The 20,582-nt window shown below is 48.8% G+C and overlaps 1 long non-coding RNA gene across 1 annotated transcript; it reads right to left on the reverse strand.

Moving 5' to 3' along the window:
- Positions 1-10,831: 10,831 nt before the first annotated feature.
- LOC139263012 (uncharacterized) lies at positions 10,832-17,724 on the reverse strand. Its single transcript, XR_011593026.1, has 2 exons — positions 16,654-17,724; positions 10,832-16,165 (listed from the first exon to the last, which is right to left on the reverse strand). It is a non-coding gene; the product is annotated as an uncharacterized lncRNA (long non-coding RNA).
- Positions 17,725-20,582: the final 2,858 nt, after the last annotated feature.

Consider the following 20,582-nt stretch of genomic DNA (forward strand, 5'->3'; position numbering starts at 1 on the left):
ACATTCGGTGCCAGTTTCGACGGGGCGTGCAGCATTACTGCCCGGAAGAGGCGAGCCAGTGAGCAACACACCTGGTTGCGTCACCGGCTTGATTTTTGGCTGCCGCCCAATCCATAGCGCTCCGTAGAGCGCCCTGCTGGGACAGCCTGTGAAGACTGGCGGTCCAAGCTGTAGCGGCCGCAGTGAGGTAAATAATGTCGATCTCAGGTAAGTGTGATTGGGTGTTTATTTTTATTTTTTGCGATTTATGTTGTGGTAGCGTGAGTTAATTACTGGGAATGTTTTTGGTGGCCTTTTTTCAGGATTTTCTTGTTCCCCCCCCCCCCCCCCCAGGCCTCTCTTCCAGCGCTCCAAGACTGGCTATTTAGCTCGGGATTTTCACTTGCTCAGCCAGCCTAGGGTCCTAAAAGAGGTGTGTAACGCCTTCCTGAGCACTCCACCCCACACTCAGGGCCCAGTTGATGAGTTTTGCTGACTGAGGCAAAAACTGTTCCTGGGCACAAACTTTACCGCCCGCTGCCATTACCGCCCCAAAATGAGCAGAACCGAAAATCCAGCCCAATTGTCTTAGAATGATAGAACACAGGTCCACGTATTAAGTTCCAGATTCACCTATTGTCACAAAGAAGTAGCCAGGGCACGCTTTAAAATGTCAAAGTGCAAGGAAGCCCAAGAAAGGAAAAAGGGGAAAAAAAACCTTTAACTAAGTAAGTGTACCTGTAAACAACCCAAAATTTTCATTATAATAGTTCCCACTACGGTGTAGGAATAGTAGGGCTCTTGTTATAGGAACACTGATGACATGAAACAATTTGAAACATGTTTTAAAGTTGTTAAATACGCAAAACATTTAAGTAAATCTTATCGAAATAGCCTCTCCTGGATGTGATGTAAAATCAATATGGGTGCCAGTGCTGTTGTCCCTTTCAAACAACAAAATATTGCATTTATATAGTTCTGTTACTGCAGGAAAACATCCCAAAGCATTTCACAGGAGCATAAATAAGACACAAGTTGACACTAAGCCAAAGAAGGAGATATTAGGACAGATGATTAAAAGCTTGTTCAAAGAGGAAAATTTTAAGGAGGGTCTTAAAGAATGGACAGATGGAGTGATGAAGAGATATAGGAAGGGAAGTCCAGTGCTTAGGACCTAGATGGCTGAAGATACGGCAGCCAATGATGGGCGAGGGGACTGGGGGAGGCACAAGAGATCAGAGTTTGAGAAACGCTGAGTTTCTAGAGGGTTGTATGGGCCTTACGCTAAACATCCGTAAGACAAAGGTCCTCCACCAACCTGTCACCACAGCACAGCATTGCCCCAGTCATCAAGATCCATGGCGCGGCCCTGGACAACATGCACCATTTCCCATACCTCGGGAGCCTCTTATCAACAATAGCAGACATTGACGACAAGATTCAACACCGCCTCCAGTGCGCCAGTGCAGCCTTCGGCCGCCTGAGGAAAAGAGTGTTTGAAGACCAGGCCCTCATATCTGCCACCAAGTTCATGGACTACAGGGTTGAAGTAATACCCGCCCTCCTGTATGGCTCAGAGACATGGACCATGTACAGTAGACTCAAGTCGCTGGAGAAATACCACCAACGTCCTGCAAAATCCTGCAAATCCCCTGGGAGGACAGACGCACCAACGTTAACGGTCCCCGACCAGGCCAACATCGCCAGCATTGAAGCACTTACCACACTTGATCAGCTCCGCTGGGTAGGCCACATTGTCCGCATGCCAGACACGAGACTCCCAAAGCAAGCGTTCTACTCGGAACTGTTATGTATGAAGAAAGAGTCAGACTGAATACTCTGAGCACAAAGTAAAGTGTGACCTTAGTCTTTTATTGTTCGCATGCCATCACGAGACTCCCAAAGCAGGCGCTCTACTCAGAACTCCTTCATGGCAAACGAGCCAAAGGTGGGCAGAGGAAACATTACAAGGACACCCTCAAAGCCGCCCTGATAAAGTGCAACATCCCCACTGACACCTGGGAGTCACTGGCCAAAGACCGCCCTGTGGAGGAAGTGCATCCAGGAAGGTGCTGAGCACCTCGAGTCTCATCGCCAAGAGCATGTAGAAATCAAGCGCAGGCAGTAGAAAGATCATGCGGCAAACCAGTTCCACTCACCCTTTCCCTCAGTGACTATCTGTCCCACCTGGGACAGGGACTGTGGATCTCGTATTAGACTGTTCAGCCACCTAAGGACTCATTTTTAGAGTGGAAGCAAGTCTTCCTCGATTCCGAGGGACTGCCTATGATGATGATGGTAGGGCTGGAGGATGTAATAGATATAAGCCCCGAAATTGGTCAATGTACTGCCCACTACCACCCACAGCCGCCTAGGTGCTCGCCCAAAAAAAACAATTTTTGAGGAAAATCCTCAGGTACTGCCGATGTGCTGCCCAGGTAATGCCCGGCGGGAGTTTCATTGGGGAAGTACCGCCGGTGGAACTTCCTACTGCCCGCCCATGCCAGAGTCTGCAAAATCGTGATTTTGGTGGCTACAATCCTCTAAGATCCTGCTCCCATGCGCCAGAACGACCGCTGGGAAAAAGGTGGTCTGAGCTGGCTATAAATCGGGCAGCTGGGACAATTGCGCAGAGTGGTCCAGAGCTGCACATCCCGGGTCACATATATATGCTGCACCATTATCACACCCTCAGAACGAGTTTCCAGATGGAAATTAAACTGCTCAGAAACACTTTACATATGGAAATTAAACTGCTCAGAAGCACTTTACACATGCAAATGAAAAGTGCTCCGTTGAAGGGCAGGTGTGGGATAGGAAGCAGAAATGAGGTGCGAAAGACAGTAAAGGCTCAATGGAGATGTCCATTGCAGACAGAACAGATTTAGTGAGACAATGTGAATGTACATACAGATGGTATGAGCTAATGTCAAAGTACATAGACAAGAATTAAATCCAGTAAGGTTCGCTTAGGTGGCAGGATGTGATCCTGAGAACAACCATGAGTTCAAGTACAGAAGACAGAAAAATATCTATAATGGACTGCAACGTCACTGAACAATATATCATGTCATCATCATCATAGTCAGTCCCTCAAAATCGAGGAATACTTTCTTACACTTTAAAAGTGAGTTCTCAGGTGACTGTATAGTCCAATACGGGAATTACAGTCTCTGTCACAGGTGGGACAGACAGGCGTTGAAGGAAAGTATGGGTGGGGAATTTGGTTTGCCGCACACTCCTTCTTTACCTGCGCTTGTTTTCTGCATGCTCTCGGCGACGAGATTCGAGGTGCTCAGCGCCGTGCCGGATGCTCTTCCTCCACTTAGGGCGGTCTTGGGCCAGGGACTCCCAGGTGCTGGTGGGGATGTTGCATTTTATCAAATAGGCTTTGAGGATGTCCTTGAAACATTTCCTCTGCCCACCTGGGGCTCACTTGCCGTGTAGGAGTTCCGAGTAGAGCGCTTGCCTTGGGAGTCTTGTGTTGGGCATGCGGATAATGTGGCCCTCCAAACGGAGCTGTTTGAATGTGGTCAGTGCTTCGATGCTGGGGATGTAGGCCTGATCAAGAACACTGACGTTGGTGCGTCTATCCTCCCAGGGGATTTGCAGGATCTTGCGAAGACATCATTGATGGTATTTCTCCAGCGATTTGAGGTGTCTACTGTACATGGTCCATGTATCTGAGCCATACAGGAGGGCGGGTATCACTAGAGCGCTGTAGACCATAAGCTTGGTGCCAGATTTGAGGGCCTGATCTTCGAACATTATCTTCCTCAGGCAACTGAAGGCAGTGCTTGCGCACTGGAGGCGTGTTGAACCTCGTCATCGATGTCTGCCCTTGCTGATAATAGACTCCCGAGGTATGGAAAGTGGTCCACGTTGTCCAAGGCCGCGCCGTGGATCTTGATGACTGGAGGGCAGTGCTGTGTGATGGGGTCAGGTTGGTGGAGGACCTTTGTCTTATGAATGTTCAGTGTAAGGCCCATGCTTTTGTACGCCTCGGTGAAGATGTTGACGATGGCTTGGAGTTCAGCCTCTGAATGTGCGCACATGCAAGCGTCGTCTGCTTACTGTAGTTCGATGACAGAGGATGGGACGGTCTTGGATCTAGCCTGGAGGCGACGAAGGTTGAACAGGTTCCCACTGGTTCTATAGTTTAGTTCCACTCAGCGGGGAGCTTGTTGAGCATGAGGTGGAGCATTGCAGCGAGGAAGATCGAGAAGAGGGTTGGCACGATGACGAAGTCCTGCTTGACCCCGGTCTGGACGTGGATTGGGTCTGTTGTGGATCCGCTGGTCAGCATCACGACTTGCATGTCGTTGTGGAGCAGAATAGAGGATGGCGACAAACATTTGGGGCAGCCGAAATGGAGGAGGGCGCTCCATAGTCCCTCGCGGTTAACAGTGTCCAAGGCCTTTGTAAGGTCAAAAACCCATGTACAAGGGTTGGTGCTGTTCCCCACATTTCTCTTGCAGTTGGCGTGATGTAAAGATCATGTCTGTTGTACCCCGTAGTGGACGGAATCTGCACTGTGACTCCGGGAGGAGCTCCTCAGCCACGAGGAGAAGACAGTTGAGGAGGATTCTAGTGATGACTTTCCCAGTGGTCGACAGCAGGGAGATTCCTCTGTAGTTGCCGCAGTCGGACTTGTCTCCTTTTTTAAAGATGGTCACGATTACTGCATCTCCGAGAACTGCCGGCATGCTCTCCTTCTTCCAGTTGAGAGAGATGAGGTCATGCATTCGTGCCAATAGCGCCTCTCCGCCATACTTTAATGCCTCAGCGGGTATTCCATCTGCTCCCGATGCGCTGTTGTTCTTGAGCTGACGGATGGCCTTTTCTAGCTCGAGCAGGGCTTTGCTGAGATGGTGGCGGGTAGCATGCTGCGGGATGGAGTCGAGGATACTCGTGTCAAAGGCAGAGTCTCGATTAAGGAGATCGTCAAAGTGCTCCTTCCAGTGGGCCCTGTGCCTCAGTGTCCTTAATATGTGTCTCTCCGTTCTTGGCCGTCAGTGGGGTTGGGCCTTGGGTGCTTGGGCCATAGGTGGACTTGACTGTGGTGAAGAATACTCGCACATCATGGCTGTCGACCAGCTGGTGAATCTCCTGTGCTTTCTCCACCCACCATCTATTCTTTAGGTTGTGGGTTTTTTGTTGGACCTCGGCCTTAAGTCAGGGATGGGGCTCGGCGATGTTGCACCTACGAAAACGTGGACTCAAATGCCAGCTTTAATGTCTGCCTTCCAAGTTCTGCAACTATTCAATGGCAGCCTTCTTGCATTGGTGACCCTTATTTTCGTTGCGAAATTGTCTCATGTCAGGACCTATTAAAGAATCGCATCATAAGTGTTGTGTATCTGTAAAGCATGCACTCCCATGTTCCGCCACCAGGGAGCACATCCCCTGAAGTCTCAGGGATCCCAGCATCTCTTGGGAGCACTTTATATAAGCCAGCCCCTAAGGCCTGTTACTCACTCTGGAGTGTCTTAATAAAGATTGAGGTCACTGTTACTTTAAAATCCCTGTGTGCAGTCTCATCTGCGTTAGGAACACAACAACTGGCAACGAGTACACGAATCCAACGCAAAGATGCAGCAAACTATGGGCATCCTGGAGAAGTTCTCGGAGGGTGAGGACTGGGAAGCTTATGTCGAATGGTTAGACCAGCACTTTGTAGCCAACGAGCTGGACGGAGAAGGAAGCGCTGCAAAAAGGAGAGCGATCCTCCTCACGGTCTGCGGGGCACCGACGTATAGCCTCATGATGAATCTTCTGGCTCCAGTGAAAGCCACAGATAAGTCATATGAGGAGCTGTGTACACTGGTTAGGGAGCATCTTAACCCGAGAGAAAGTGTGCTGATGGTGAGGTATCGGTTCCATATGTACTAGCGATCTGAAGGTCAGGAAGTGGTGAGCTACGTCGCCAAGCTCAGCCGACTTGCAGGACAATGTGAGTTTGATGGCTACCTGGAGCAAATGCTCAGAGACTTTTTTGTACTGGGCATTGGCCACGAGACCATCCTCCGAAAACTTTGGACTGTAGAGACACCGAAACTCAGCAAGGCCATTGCAATAGCACAGGCGTTTATGTCCACCAATGATAACACCAAACAAATCTCTCAGCACATAAGTGCTAACAATGTTCATAAATTAACTGGAACTGTGTTTGCGAGCAGAAATATATAGGGCAGAAACCACGAGTCTGCAACTGCCAGCAGGCCTCAGGTGACCCAGATGACTCAGAGTCGGCAACAAAGGATGAATGCTAGGCAATTCACACCTTGTTGGCATTGTGGAGGCTTCCATTCAGCCTATTCATGCCACTTCAAAGGGTATGTTTGCAAGAGCTGTGGAACAATGGGGCACCTCCAACGAGCTTGCAGACGAGCTGCAATCTCTTCAAAACCTGCTAACCACCACGTGGCAGAGGAAGATCGATCCATGCTGGACCAAAGCAATTTCGAGCCTCAGAGAGAGGAGGCAAATGCTGAAGTACATGGGGTGCACACATTTTCGACGAAATGTCCACCTATAATGCTCAACATAAAATTGAATGGCTTACCCGTAGCCATGGAACTGGACACTGGCGCTAGCCAATCCATCATGAGTAAAAAGATGTTTGAGAGACTGTGGTGCAACAAGGCACTCAGACCAGCCCTGAGCCCCATCCACATGAAACTGAGAATGTACACCAAAGAGCTTATCACTGTCCTGGGCAGCACCATGGTCAAGGTCACCTATGAGGGCATGGTGCACGAACTGCCACTCTGGATTGTCCCGGGCGATGGCCCCACACTGCTTGGAAGGAGCTGGCTGGGCAAAATCCGCTGGAACTGGGATGACATCCGAGCGCTATCACATGTCGATGAGGCCTCATGTACCCAGGTTCTTAACAAATTTCCTTCCCTTTTTGAGCCAGGCATTGGAAACTTTTCCGGGGCGAAGGTGCAGATCCATTTGGTCCCAGAGGCATGACCCATTCATCACAAGGTGCGAGCGGTACCTCGCATGATGAGGGAGAGAGTGGAAATCGAGCTGGACAGGCTGCAACGCGAGGGCATCATCTCCCCAGTGGAATTCAGCGAGTGGGCCAGACCGATTGTTCCAGTACTCAAAAGTGATGGCATGGTCAGGATTTGCGTCGATTATAAAGTAACTATTAGTCGTTTCTCGCTACAGGATCAATACCCGCTACGTAAGGCAGATAACCTATTTGCGACGCTGGCAGGAGGCAAGACGTTCACCAAGCTCGACCTGACTTCGGCCTACATGTTGCAGGAGCTGGAGGAGTCTTCGAAGGGCCTCACCTGCATCAACGCACACAAGGGGCTGTTCATCTACAACAGATGCCCGCTTGGAATTCGATCGGCTGCAGCGATCTTCCAGAGAAACATGGATGCCTACTCAAGTCAGTACAATGCACGGTGGTTTTTCGGGATGACATACTGGTCACGGGTTGGGACACCGCCGAGCACCTACAAAACATGGAGGAGGTCCTCCAGTGACTGGATTGCGTAGGGCTGCGGCTGAAGAGGTCGAAATGCGTCTTCATGGCAACAGAATTGGAGTTTTGGGGGAGAAAGATCGCGCCGGACGGCATTCGGCCCACAGACACCAAGACAGAGGCTATCAGGAACGCGCCCAGGCCACAGAACATCACGGAGCTGCGGTCGTTCCTGGGACTCCTCAACTATTTTGGTAATTTCCTACCGGGGTTAAGCACCCTCTTAGAGCCCCTACCTGTGTTATTGCGTCAAAGTGAGAACTGGGTATGGGGAAAAAAAATAAGTAATTGCTTATGCTCCAACAAACTGCTTGTATTGTATAACCCATGTAAAAGCCTTGTGCTAGCATGTGATGCGTCGTCGTACGGAGGCGGGTATGTATTACAACAAGCTAATGTTGCGGGGAAGTTGCAACCTGTCATCTATGCTTCCAGGAGCTTGTCTAAGGCCGAGAGGGCCACAGCATGATTGAGAAAGAGACATTAACGTGTGTGTTCAGTGTAAAGAAAATGCATCATTACCTGTTTGGCCTCAAATTTGAGCTGGAAACTGATCACAAGCCCCTCATATCCCTGTTTGCTGAAAACAAGGGGATAAATACTAATGCCTCAGCCCGCATAGAAAGATGGCGCAGTAGAAAAGCACTCGCGCTATCAGCGTATAACTATACCGTCCGCCATAGGCCAGGCACCGAGAACTGTGCGGATGCTCTCTGTCGGTTACCATTACCCACCACGGGGTTGGAAATGGCGCAGCCTGCAAACTTGTTGATGTTGGCGCAGCCCGCAGACTTGTTGATGGTCATGGAAGCGTTTGAAAATGATAAATCACCTGTCACGGCCCGCCAGATTAGGACTTGAACCAGCCAAGATCCCCTGCTGTCCTTAATAAAAAACTGTGTATTGCATGGGAGCTGGGCCAGCATCCCCGTTGAAATGCAAGAGCAAGTCAAGCCATTCCAGTGGCAAAAGTACGAGCTGTCCATTCAGGCAGACTGCCTGTTGTGGGGTAACCGCGTAGTGCTTGCCATAAAAGGCAGGGAGACGTTCATCTCGGATCTCCACAGCACACACCCGGGTATAGTAATGATGAAAGCGATAGCCAGATCCCACATGTGGTGGCCCGGTATCGACTCTGACTTAGAGTCCTGTGTATGGCAATGCAGTGTGTGCACCACTAAGTTTGTGGTCCTGGCCCTCCAGACCATGGTGGAGGATCCATGTCGACTATGCGGGCCCGTTTCTCAGTAAAATGTTCCTGGTGGTGGTGGATACTTTTTCAAAATGGATTGAATGTGAAATAATGTCGGGAAGCACCACCACCGCCACCATTGAAAGCCTGAGAGCCATGTTTGCCACCCACGGCCTGCTTGACATACTGGTCAGTGACAACGGGCCATGTTTCACCAGTACCGAATTTAAAGAATTCATGACCCGCAATGGAATCAAACATGTCACCTCGGCCCTAATATGTCCTTACTATATAGTATAAATGCACATGAGGCCCATACTTGAGATTAGGTCACTCTGTGACCAATAACCTTTATTAGCCAGCACTGAAGTGATGAAGGTGGGTGGAGCTTCCCCTTTTATACCTGAAAGTCCAGGTCAGGAGTGTCTCCCACAAGTTCACCACCTAGTGGTCAATATTCTCACGGTGTACAACTTAGTTCAGTTTATACATGGGCTACAATGACAGTTAAATACATGACATCACCTCCCCCCCAAAGTCTTATTGGGATCACAGGTTAAGTCTCTCTGGTGGTTTACGCTCCCTTGTAGAGCACCTGAGTTGGGGCTCCGGTTGTTGGGCGCTGGCCTGAGTGTCTGCTGTTTGCGGTGCCTCAGGCCTATCCGGACTGCCCACAGTGACTGGGCTCTCCTCCGCTTGGTTCTGGTGTTCGGTCACCTGTAGAGGAGTGAACTCTACATTGTGTTCTTCCTCTGCTTCTTCTATGGGGTTGCTGAATCTCCTTTTTGTTTGATCCACATGTTTGCGGCAGATTAGTCCATTGGTAAGTTTAACTACCAGAATCCTATTCCCCTCTTTGATAATCACAGTGCCTGCGAACCATTTAGGCCCTGCAGCATAATTGAGGACAAAGACAGGGTCATTGACATCAATACATCGCGCCCTCGCATTCCCGTCATGGTAGTCACATTGTGACTGGCGCCTGCTCTCAACAATTTCTTTCATGGTGGGGTGTATAAAGGATAACCTGGTTTTGAGCGTCCTTTTCATTCTCAGCTCTGCGGGTGGGATCCCTGTGAGTGAGTGTGGTCGGGATCTATTGGCCAACAGGAGGCGTGATAAGCGGCTTTGTAGGGAAGCCCCTTGGATTCTGAGCATCCCCTGTTTGATTATCTGCACTGCTCGTTCCACCTGGCCGTTTGAGGCCGGCTTCAACGGTGCAGTTCTGACATGGTTGATACCATTTCCTGCCATGAAGTCCTTGTAAAGCATGGGCCATTGTCGCTTACCAAGATGTCCGGTAGATCATGGGCGGTGAACATTGCCTGTAGACTTTCTACCGTGGCAGAGGATGTGCTTGAATTGAGAATGTCACACTCGATCCATTTGGAGTCGGCGTCGATTACAACCAAAAACATTTTTCCCATGAAAGGACCTACATAGTCCACATGGATGCGTGACCATGGCTTGGCGGGCCAGGACCAGGGGCTAAGGGGGGCTTCCCTGGGCGCATTGTCCAGCTGGGCACAAGTGTTGCACCTGCAAACACAAAGTTCCAGGTCTGCATCTATCCCTGGCCACCAAACGTGTGACCAGGCAACTGCCTTCATCATGACAATGCCCGGGTGCTCATTGTGGAGTTCTCTGATGAACATCTCTCTGCCCATCTGGGACATGACTACTCGGTTTCCCCATAGTAGGCAATCGGCCTGAATCGAGAGTTCATCCTTGCGCCTGAGAAATGGTTTGAATTCCTCAGGGCATGCCCCATACGTGGCAGCCCAATCCCCATTCAGGACACATTTCTTGACTAAAACAATAGCGGGTCTCTATTTGTCCAGACTTTAATCTGACGGGCTGTCACGGGTGAGCCTTCGCTTTCAAAAGCTTCAACAGTCATGACCATCTCAGCAGCATGCTCGGTTGCCCACTCGGTGGTGACTAGTGGGAGCCTGCTGAGTGCATCAGCGCAGTTTTCGGTGCCCGGTCTGTGCCGAATTGTATAGTCATAGGCGGCTAACATGAGTGCCCACCTCTGTATGTGGGCCGATGCCAAAAGGGACGTTAGGGGTTTGTGATCTGTCTCCAGCTCAAATTTCCTGTCAAACAGGTTGTGGTGTATGTAGCACACAAATCACTGACTCCACATGGTCTGGTGTTAATCTAACTGCTGTGACCTTCGTCCTTTATTGTTCAGCTCCAGAGTGCCTCTCAGGTGTGGTGGTCAGCCTTTTGTACTGCCTGTTGCAGGTACTTCCAGGTTTCCCACCACAGCGCCCTCTGTGGTGTACCATTGTGCTTATATTACATTTAAGGTACCAGGACGATACACACATCAATACATAACATCACACTTTCCCCCCACCAGGATGCAGGACGACGATACACACATCAATACATAACATCACACTTCTCCAACGGAAGGCAGGTAGGCATAGACAGTGCATTGGTATGGTACATGTTATCTGGTACATTAACTAGTTATTGACTGGTAACGGATCCCTGATTTCCTTGTTCGCTCTTATCATTGTACTGGTGCATTTTTTTTACAGCATATACACATGTAAGCGTTTCCTTTTCTACCATCCCGTAGCCCCGTTCTGCCTGGGATAGACTTCTGGAGGCATAAGCTACCGGCTGTAACTGACCCTTGGCATTAACATGCTGCAACACACATCCGACCCCATAGGACGACGCGTCGCACGTTAAAACGAGTTTCTTACATGGGTCATATAGCGTTAACAGATTGTTGGGGCATAACAAATTTCATGTTCTATCAAAAGCCCTTTCCTGGCTGTCCCCCAAGACCCATTCACAACCTTTGCGTAGGAGCACGTGTAGCGGCTCTAGCAGCGTGCTCAATTTGGGAAGAAAGTTACCAAAATAGTTCAGGAGCCCCAGGAACGAACGCAGCTCCGTCGTGTTATGGTGTCTGGGTGCTCTCTGGATCGCTTCCGTCTTGGACGCAGTAAGGCTGATCCCGTCTGCTGCTACCCTCATCTCCAGGAATTCTACCTCTGGAGCTAGGAAGACGCACTTCGCCTTTTTCAGTCGCAACCCTACCCGGTCCAGTCTGCATAGCACCTCCTCCAGGTTGCGGAGGTGTTCTTCAGTATTACAACCCGTGATGAGGATGTCATCTTGAAAAACCACTGTCCTTGGAATCGACTTGAGAAGGCTTTCCATATTTCCTTGAAAGATCGTGGCGGCCGAGCGAATCCCAAACGGACATCTGTTGTATTCAAACAACCTCTTGTGTGTCGTGATGTGGTCAGCTTCTTCGACTCACTCGTCAGCTCCTGGGTCATGTAAGCTGACGTCAGGTACAATTTTGAAAAAATTTGCCACCGGATAGTGTCGCAAAGAGGTCCTCCGCTCTCGGTAGCGGGTACTGGTCTTGGAGTGACACCCGATTGATGGTGGCCTTGTAATCACCACATACCCTGACCGACTCATCCGCCTTGAGCACCGGCACAATCGGGCTCGCACAGTCACTGAATGCGACTGGCGAGATGATGCCTTCCCTCAGCAGGCGGTCCAATTCGCTTTCTATCTTTTCCCGCATCACATACGGCACCGCTCTGGCCTTGTGGTCTACTGGCCTGGCATCCGGGTTTATGTGAATCACTACCTTGGTCCCCATGAAAGTGCCAATATCGGGTTGAAATAGTGAGTCAAATTTGTCCAGGACCTGTGAGCATGATATTCGCTCCACAGAAGAAATTGCATTGACATCGCCCCATTTCCAGTTCATGACAGCCAGCCAACTCCTCCCCAGCAGTGCGGGACCGTCCCCCGGAACAATCCAGAGTGGCAACCTGTTCTCCGAATCTTTGTGGGTCACGACTACCGTGGTGCTGCCTAGCACCGGAATGATCTCCTTTGTATATGTCCGTAGCTGTGCGTCAATTGGCAATAATTTTGGCCTCCTGGCCTTGGACGCCCACAACTTGTTGAACTGTTTGATACTCATCAGTGACTGACTGGCCCCTGTGTCTAGCTCCATTGATACTGGGATGCCATTGAGGAGTACTTTCATCATTATCGGTGGTTTCCTGGTGTATGATCTGTATATGTGCTCCACATGAACTCGCTGAACTTCAGCTTCCAGCGATTTCCCCCAGTGTCCATTTGGCCTCATAGGGCTTATATCATCCCCGTCCTCCTTGTACACCAACCTGGCTGCAAGCTTCCTGCACATACATGCCAAGTGACTGCTGACGTTGCAGTTTCTGTAGGTATATTGCTGATACCTGCAAACTGTGGCTGTGTGTTTGCCACCACACCTTCAACATGAGCCGTTGTTGGAAACAAAAGGTCCATTACCAGTCGATCGTCTCTGAAACTGTCCTCAAGTGCACCTTTGACAGATGTTGATGGCCCCATTACTGGCCACATTGTCCCTTGCGATGGCATGAATCGCTATTCAGCTAGCCATTGTCTCTGTTGAATTTCCCCTTTGGGTTCGACTACATGCTCGGGCATGTCCGCTTGCCCCTGTCTGCCTGGAGAACTGTGTGCCGCGTTAACAATGTTGATACCCTGTCCATTTGCTGCATTTAAACCAAGATTTTTGTCAAACATCTTCCTCCCCTGAGATAAATGTCTGAGCCATCAAAGCCACCATTTCCAGGGTCAAGTCTTTGGTCTCAATCAGTTTCCTGAAAACCCCAGCGTGCCCGATGCCCTCAATAAAAAAAGTCTCACAGCATCTCCGCTCTGCATGCATCTGGGAACTTACATAGGCTCGCCAGTCGCCGGAGGTCTGCCACGAAGTCTGGAACGCTTTGCCCTTCTCGCCGCCAGTGCGTGTAAAACTGGTGTCTCGCCGTGTGCATGCAGCTCGCCGGTTTAAAGTGTTCCCCGATCAACTTACTGAACTCTTCAAAAGTCTTGTTCGCCGGCTTCTCTGGCGCTAGAAGGTCCTTCATCAGTGAGTACGTCCTGGATCCACAAACCGTTATGAGATGAGCCCTGCGTTTGTCAGCCATTCCTTAGTGACGAAATTTTGCTGTAGTCTCTCAATAAAATCATCCCAATCATCACCAACACAGTACCTCTCGTCTGTGCTGCTAGTGGCCATGCTCGCGTGGTTTAAATCTCAGTTTCTCATCGCCAATAATATGTCCTTACTATACAGTATAAATGCACATGAGGCCCATACTTGAGAGAAGGTCACTCTGTGACCAGTAACCTTTAGTAGCCAGCACTGAAGTGATGAAGGTGGGTGGAGCTTCCCCTTTTATACCTGAAAGTCCAGGTTAGGAGTGTCTCCCACAAGTTCACCACCTAGTGGTCAGTGTTCTCACGGTGTACAACTTAGGTCAGTTTATACATGGGTTACAATGTCAGTTAAATACATGACAGGCCCCGTTTAAACCAGCCTCCAATGGGCAGGCAGAGCGGGCAGTACAAACAATCAATCAGAGCCTCAAACGAGTCACAGAAGGCTCACTCCAAACCCGCCTGTCCCGAGTACTACTCAGCTACTGCACGAGACCGCACTTGCTCACAGGGGTGCCACCGGCTGAGCTACTCATGAAAAGGACACTTAAAACCAGACTCTCGCTGGTTCAACATACATGATCAGGTAGAGAGCAGGCGTTTACAAATTTCCCGCGCCACTGTGTCATGGGAAATTGATCTGAATGACCCTGTGTATGTGCTAAACTATGGACATGGTCCCAAGTGGATTGCGGGCATGGTGATAGCTAAAGAAGGGAGTAGAATGTTTGTAGTCAAACTAGACAATGGACAAGTTTGCAGAAAGCACCTGGACCAAACGAGGCTGCGGTTCACAGACTGCCCTGAACACTCACAGCAGACACCACCTTTTTCGAGCCCACAACACACACCTAAAGGATCAACGACACCACGCCGGACCAGGAAATTGAACCCATCATGCCCAACAGCCCAGCAAGACCAGGCTCACCCAGCAGCCCTGCAGGGCCAACAACACGCCAGCCCAGCGAGGGCACAGCCAACACAGCAGAACAGACATTTGTACCGAGGCAGTCCACCAGGGAAAGAAAGGCTCCCGACTGTCTCACCTTGTAAATAGTTTTCTCTTTGACTTTGGGGGAGAATGATGTTATGTATCTATAAAGCATGCACTCTCATGTTCCACCACCAGGGAGCGCATCCCCTGAAGTCCCAAGGGATCCCAGCATCCCTTGGGAGCACTGTATATAAGCCGGCCCCTAAGGCCTGTTACTCACTCTGGAGTATCTTAATAAAGACTGAGGTCACTGTTACTTTAACCTCTCTGTGTGCAGTCTCATCTGTGTTAGGAATACAACAATAAATGCCCGGCAAGATATTGCTCAGAGACCAGTACACTTGAAGGAGATTTATCTGTTTCTCAGCACGTACCCCAGATTATCTAAAAGTGAAACACTGAACAAGAGTCGTTCAAAATGTGACTGTATTGAATTGTACAGCATTCCAAAGTGACAGAACATGCAAACACATGAAGCCAAATCTTTTACATTATTTCAAAAACCAGTAAACTGACAATCAAAAGGAACCATGTGAAACAACAGCAACAACATTAAGAAGATTTAACAACATCACCAACACCCAACCCTCTACCCACTACCACTATTTTTTTTTTTCTCGATGTGAGGTCCATTGTCCTCTTCATGGCTCTGCCATCACCATGGCGACCTGCACCCGTGCTCCTCATCACCTCTGCTCCATGACGTTGTGCAGGAGGGCAGCCGGACCGCTGTTGTCGTGTTCATCATGAAGAGAATGTAGGGGGCGAAATGGAAGCCACGGGCATCTCCGGCTCCTTGGGTTCTGACAGCCTCGCTGGTGTGTTATCGGGGGGTTCCATGACATGCCCCGAAAGCATTGATTGGCGCATGGCATCCTGAGCCGGTGTTGCGCTCCACCACACTGATATACTGACAGTATGCTGCTCTGCAAAGTGTCGATGCTGGCAGCTATCCCAGCTGTGACCTGTAGCAGATCGCGACCTAGGTCGACGCTCATCCTCGACAACTGCACCATTTCCTACATTGCTGCCACCCATCTTGCATCGTCATCTGCTTGAGGCACCATCCTGGGTGGATGCGGCTTGGTGGCTTTACTGGCACCACTTCTGTGCCTCCCAACACTTGATCCCGCTTCGTCCGATTCGAAGCCCAAAAAGTCAGACCCAGAGACCGATGTTGGCCGCACAGGTGGCACACATGTCAGGAGGCTGGAGTCCTCCTCTTCCACCTCCTCGACCCCAAGTTATACAAGCACTGGGCCTTCTCCCTCCTCTTCCTCGGTCTTCATGACTCTGGATGGCGGAGGTAGATGCGGTGGATATGGATGATCTTGGGGGGAGTGCGGGGGGGATGGGGGTGGGGGGAGGTGGAAGAAGCTGATGTATTGGGCTTCTGACAACGTCAAGGTGGAAGGTGTTGGTGTTAGACACTGCCTTTGTGTGCCAGAGGTGGATGGGGTGCATTGATCAGTGCTTTCCGATTGATCACCTGCAAGTACAGGACAACATTTAAGTGTTTAGCTGGGGGGTGGCGTTGAACCATCACAATTCACATTCTTACTTCAAGGACTACCATCGCTACATCACCACACCATGAATGGCTGACAGACAGTACATTAAAAAGCATTTGACATCACATTACATAACCTTGCATGACATGAGCATCACACAGACCGGTGAGTCGTTTAAACGTACTATGTTCTAGCATGGGCTCGGCATCACCATGTGTGGTGGCATGGGGGTGGTCACCCACCATAGCCAATGCACACGCCTCTATGTTAGTCACCTCGGTGACATCTGGTGGGCCCACTCCCATGCCACTCTGCATTGATGCGTTGGCTGTTCTTTTCTTCTGCAGAAATAAAAGTTGCAGTCTTTATCCCTTTTGCACATGCAACACACACACGCACGCACAGACAGAACAGCCACAGAACCTTTTGGAGTAGTACGGGAGTGCAACAATACATGTTTACTTACTCTTGCTGACGCAACAATATCATTCCATTGTTTCCTGCACTGGTCTCTATTCCGCACAATGTTGACCACTGAGGACACGATTTCATCAATCTTTCGCCAAATGAGTCTATATTGGGCTAGTGCAGGCTTGCCAAGACCATTCCAGGTGAGGTCTTTATAATGGCGCTCCATCTCTGAGACAAGTGCCTCCACCTCCTCCTCAGTAAACCAGGGAGCTCTGTGCCTCCCTCCATTAGACTTCTTGGCAGTTTTCCTTTCACTCATGAGAGCTTTGTAAGATGGATGGATGCTGATAATGTTGATTCTCTCTCTCTAAATCTAACCCCTCTATTGCTGGCAGGTGCAAGTGAGTAGCAAGGTTTTATGCGTATGTGCAACTGTGCCCTCAGCCCCAATCGCGGGAAAAATGATATCATCAGCCACAAGAAACTAGGAAAAAAATCTAAATATCGCGCATCCGCGGTGCATGGCCTCCGATGTTTGCCGAATCGCGAGGCCTGCACCTACCGCCCACTGCTGCTGCCGCCCGCTCACGCCTGCCGACTCCCGCTGCCTGCCGCTCCCACTGCCACCGACAGAAGCATGATTAAACTTGTGCCCAACTGGCCCCAGCAGCAGGCGGCAAAAACTCACGTTCCGCCCTGGGACTGCCGAGAAACGGGCGGGCCTCGCACCAAGTTAGGGACCATAGTGAGAGACGAGGCCATGCAGAGGTTTGAATATGAGGATGAGAATTTGTAAATTGAGGTGTTTATTTTAGGAGTGCAGAGACTTAGCGCGAGTTAGAATACGGGTAGAATACGGGCAGGAGAACTTTGGATGAGCTGAGGTTTATGCAGGGTGGAAGATGGGAGGCCAGTCAGGAGAGCATTGGATTAGTCACACCTGGACCTGGCAAAAGCAAGGAGGTGGGTGGGGAGGTTTGACCCATCCACCTCCACGGAGGTGTGTGGGGGACCTGACCCATCCACTTCCATGGCACGAACCTGGTATTGCAGTACTTCCAGGAACGGTGCAGTGGCTCTAGGCCTTTTGGCTAAGAGCATTGGCGCAGAGTGATCCTTGGCATGTGCAGGGTGACCTCTGGCGTTTGTGATTTGACAAAGAATTGGAACGATTGGCTACGAATTTAAAAAAAAATAAAAAAAATGAGAGTTTCAGCAAGAGGTGGGCGCCGGAGGGACTGGAGTGCATTATCACCCCCGGCAACCAAATCTTAATTTGATTTTACATGTTTTAAAGTTTAATTTGTTTATTGCCAGTGTTTTTAGTGTCCCCCTCCCCTTTTATAGGGGGCACTTGGAAAAAAATTTGATTTTAGTGCCCAAAAAAACCCCCCCAAAAAAACAAAAAAAATACAAAAAAAACACACAAAAAAACACCAAAAAAAGGGCCTTGAAAATGTTTGGTGTGTCCCCCAGATCGGGGGGCACGATTTAATGTTTAGTTTTTCCTCCCAAAGGGGTTGTAGAGCTTGAAAAATGTTTGGAGTGTCCTCCCCCTTTAATCAGGGGAGCACTTGATTTAATTGGTTAATTTGTTTACAACCAAAAGAGTTGAGAGTTTCAGCAAGAGGTGGGCACCGGAGGGACTGGAGTGCATTATCACCCCCGGCAAGCAAATTTTAATTTGATTTTACATGTTTTAAAGTTTAATTTGTTTATTGCCGGATTTTTAGTGTCCCCCTCCCCTTTTATAGGGGGCACTTGTAAAATTTATGATTTTATTGCCCAAAAAAAAATCACAATAAAAAACAAAAAAAGTAAATAAAAAAAAACACAAAAAAAAAGGGCAGTTGAAAAATGTTTGGAGTGTCCCCCAGATTGGAAGGCACTTGACTTAACTGTTTTATTGTTATCCAACCAAAAAAGAAGAGTTGAGAGTTTCAGCAGTAGATGGGCTCAGGCAGACTAGGGTGATGTTTCCAACTAAAATAAAAAAAATCATAGAATCATAGAATGGCTACAGCAGAGAAGGAGGCCATTTGGTACATCGTGCTCATGCTGGCTCTTTGCAAGAGCACTTTAGTTAGTCCCACTTCCCCAGACTTTCCTCGTAGCCTTGCAAATTTATTTCCTTCGGTTACTTATCCAATTCCCTTTTGAAATCCACAATTGAGTCTGCCTCCACCACCCTTTCAGGCAGTACATTCCAGATCCTAACCACTTTTGTTCCTATGAAGTCAGGAGCCTCTTTTAAAAGATGAGCATAGGAACATAGGAACAGGCGTTTAAAAAGAAAAGAAAGACTTTGATTTATATAGCGCCTTTCACGACCACCGAATGTCTCAAAGTGCTTTACAGCCAATTAAGTACTTTTGGAGTGTAGTCACTGTTGTAATGTAGGAAATGCAGCAGCTAATTTGCGCACAAGCAAGCTCCCACAAACAGCAATGTGATAATGATCAGATAATCAGGATTAGGAACATTTAGCCCCTCAAGCCTGTTCTGCCATTCAATGAGATCAGGGCTGATCTGCGACCTTACTTCATGTACCCACCTTTGCCCCATATCTCCCATTGATTGCCGTTTGCGGAAGAGACTTCCAAACTTCTACCACCCTTTGTGTAGAAGTTTTCCTAATTTCATCCTGAAAGGTCTGGCTCTAATTTTTAGACTATGCCCCCTATTCCTATAATCCCCAACATGCAGAAATAGTTCCTCTCTATCTACCCTATCAGTTCCCCTTAATATCTTGAAAACCTCGATCAAATTACTCCTTCACCTTTTAAATTCTAAGGAATAAAACCCTAATTTGTGTAGTCTCTCCTTGTAATTAATATCTTGCAAACTTCGATCAAATCACCCCTTAACCGTCTAAATTCTAGGCAATAAAACCATAATTTGTGTAATCTCTCTTCATGGGCCAAAAATTGCAGTCGGAGGATTCCCATGGGCGAATACCTCCAACCAAAATGTTATAAGCGAAAATACCTGGTGGTCCCAGAGGAACGTATACTTGCTAGGCAGGCAAGCGTAAGGGCCCACGTATTCCAGGAGCATATGCGTATCCTGGGATCACGTGGGCCTCGATCACCAATCACAATGTTGTATTCTCATTCATAGTAATGGGAGCTCCGAAAACAAATAAAACATAAACATAAATTTTAAAAAACACTTCACTTTTTTAAAATTAATAGAAATTGCTTTAAATTAAATGTTTTAGAAAAAAAAATTTTAATTAAAAAAACTTACCTTCATAGACAGGGTTTTTAATATCTATTAAAACTCTTACTGGTAAAAGCAGGCCTTATGCCCACTTTTACCAGGTGTAAGAGTTTAAAGGACATTCGCTGGACAAGAGTTGGGTAAAATAGCCCAAATCTCCGCCCGCGAAGGCCCTTCTCCCGAGGATGCGTTGGAACTGTCAAAGGATATTTTGACAGTACGCAAGTGCCAGATTTCATATGAACATAAGAAATAGGAGCAGGAGTAGGCCACTTGGCCCCTTGAGCCTGCTCAGCCATTCAGTAAGATCATAGCTGATCTGATCATGCACTCTGCTCCACTTCCCTGCCTGCTCCCCATAACCCTTTACTCCCTTATCGCTCAAAAATCTGTCTATCTCCACCTTAAATATATTCAATGACCCAGCCTCCACATATCCCCTAGTTTTGGTTTCCCCTATGAGTGGAAATATCCTCTCTGCATCCACCTTATTGAGCCCCCTTATTATCTTATAAGTTTCAATAAGATCACCTCTCATTCTTCTGAACTCCAATGTGTATAGGCCAACCTACTCAACCTATCCTCAGAAGTCACCCGCTCATCTCCGGAATCAACCTAGTGAATCTTCTCTGAACAGCCTCCAGTGCAAGTATATCCTTCCTTAAATATGGAGACCGAAACTGTATGCAGTACTCTAGGTGTGTTCTCACCAATACCCTGTACAGTTGTAGCACAACTTCTCTGCTTTTATACTCTATGCCC

This window comes from Pristiophorus japonicus, chromosome 4 (assembly GCF_044704955.1).
Source record: "Pristiophorus japonicus isolate sPriJap1 chromosome 4, sPriJap1.hap1, whole genome shotgun sequence".
NCBI classification, from domain to species: domain Eukaryota; kingdom Metazoa; phylum Chordata; class Chondrichthyes; family Pristiophoridae; genus Pristiophorus; species Pristiophorus japonicus.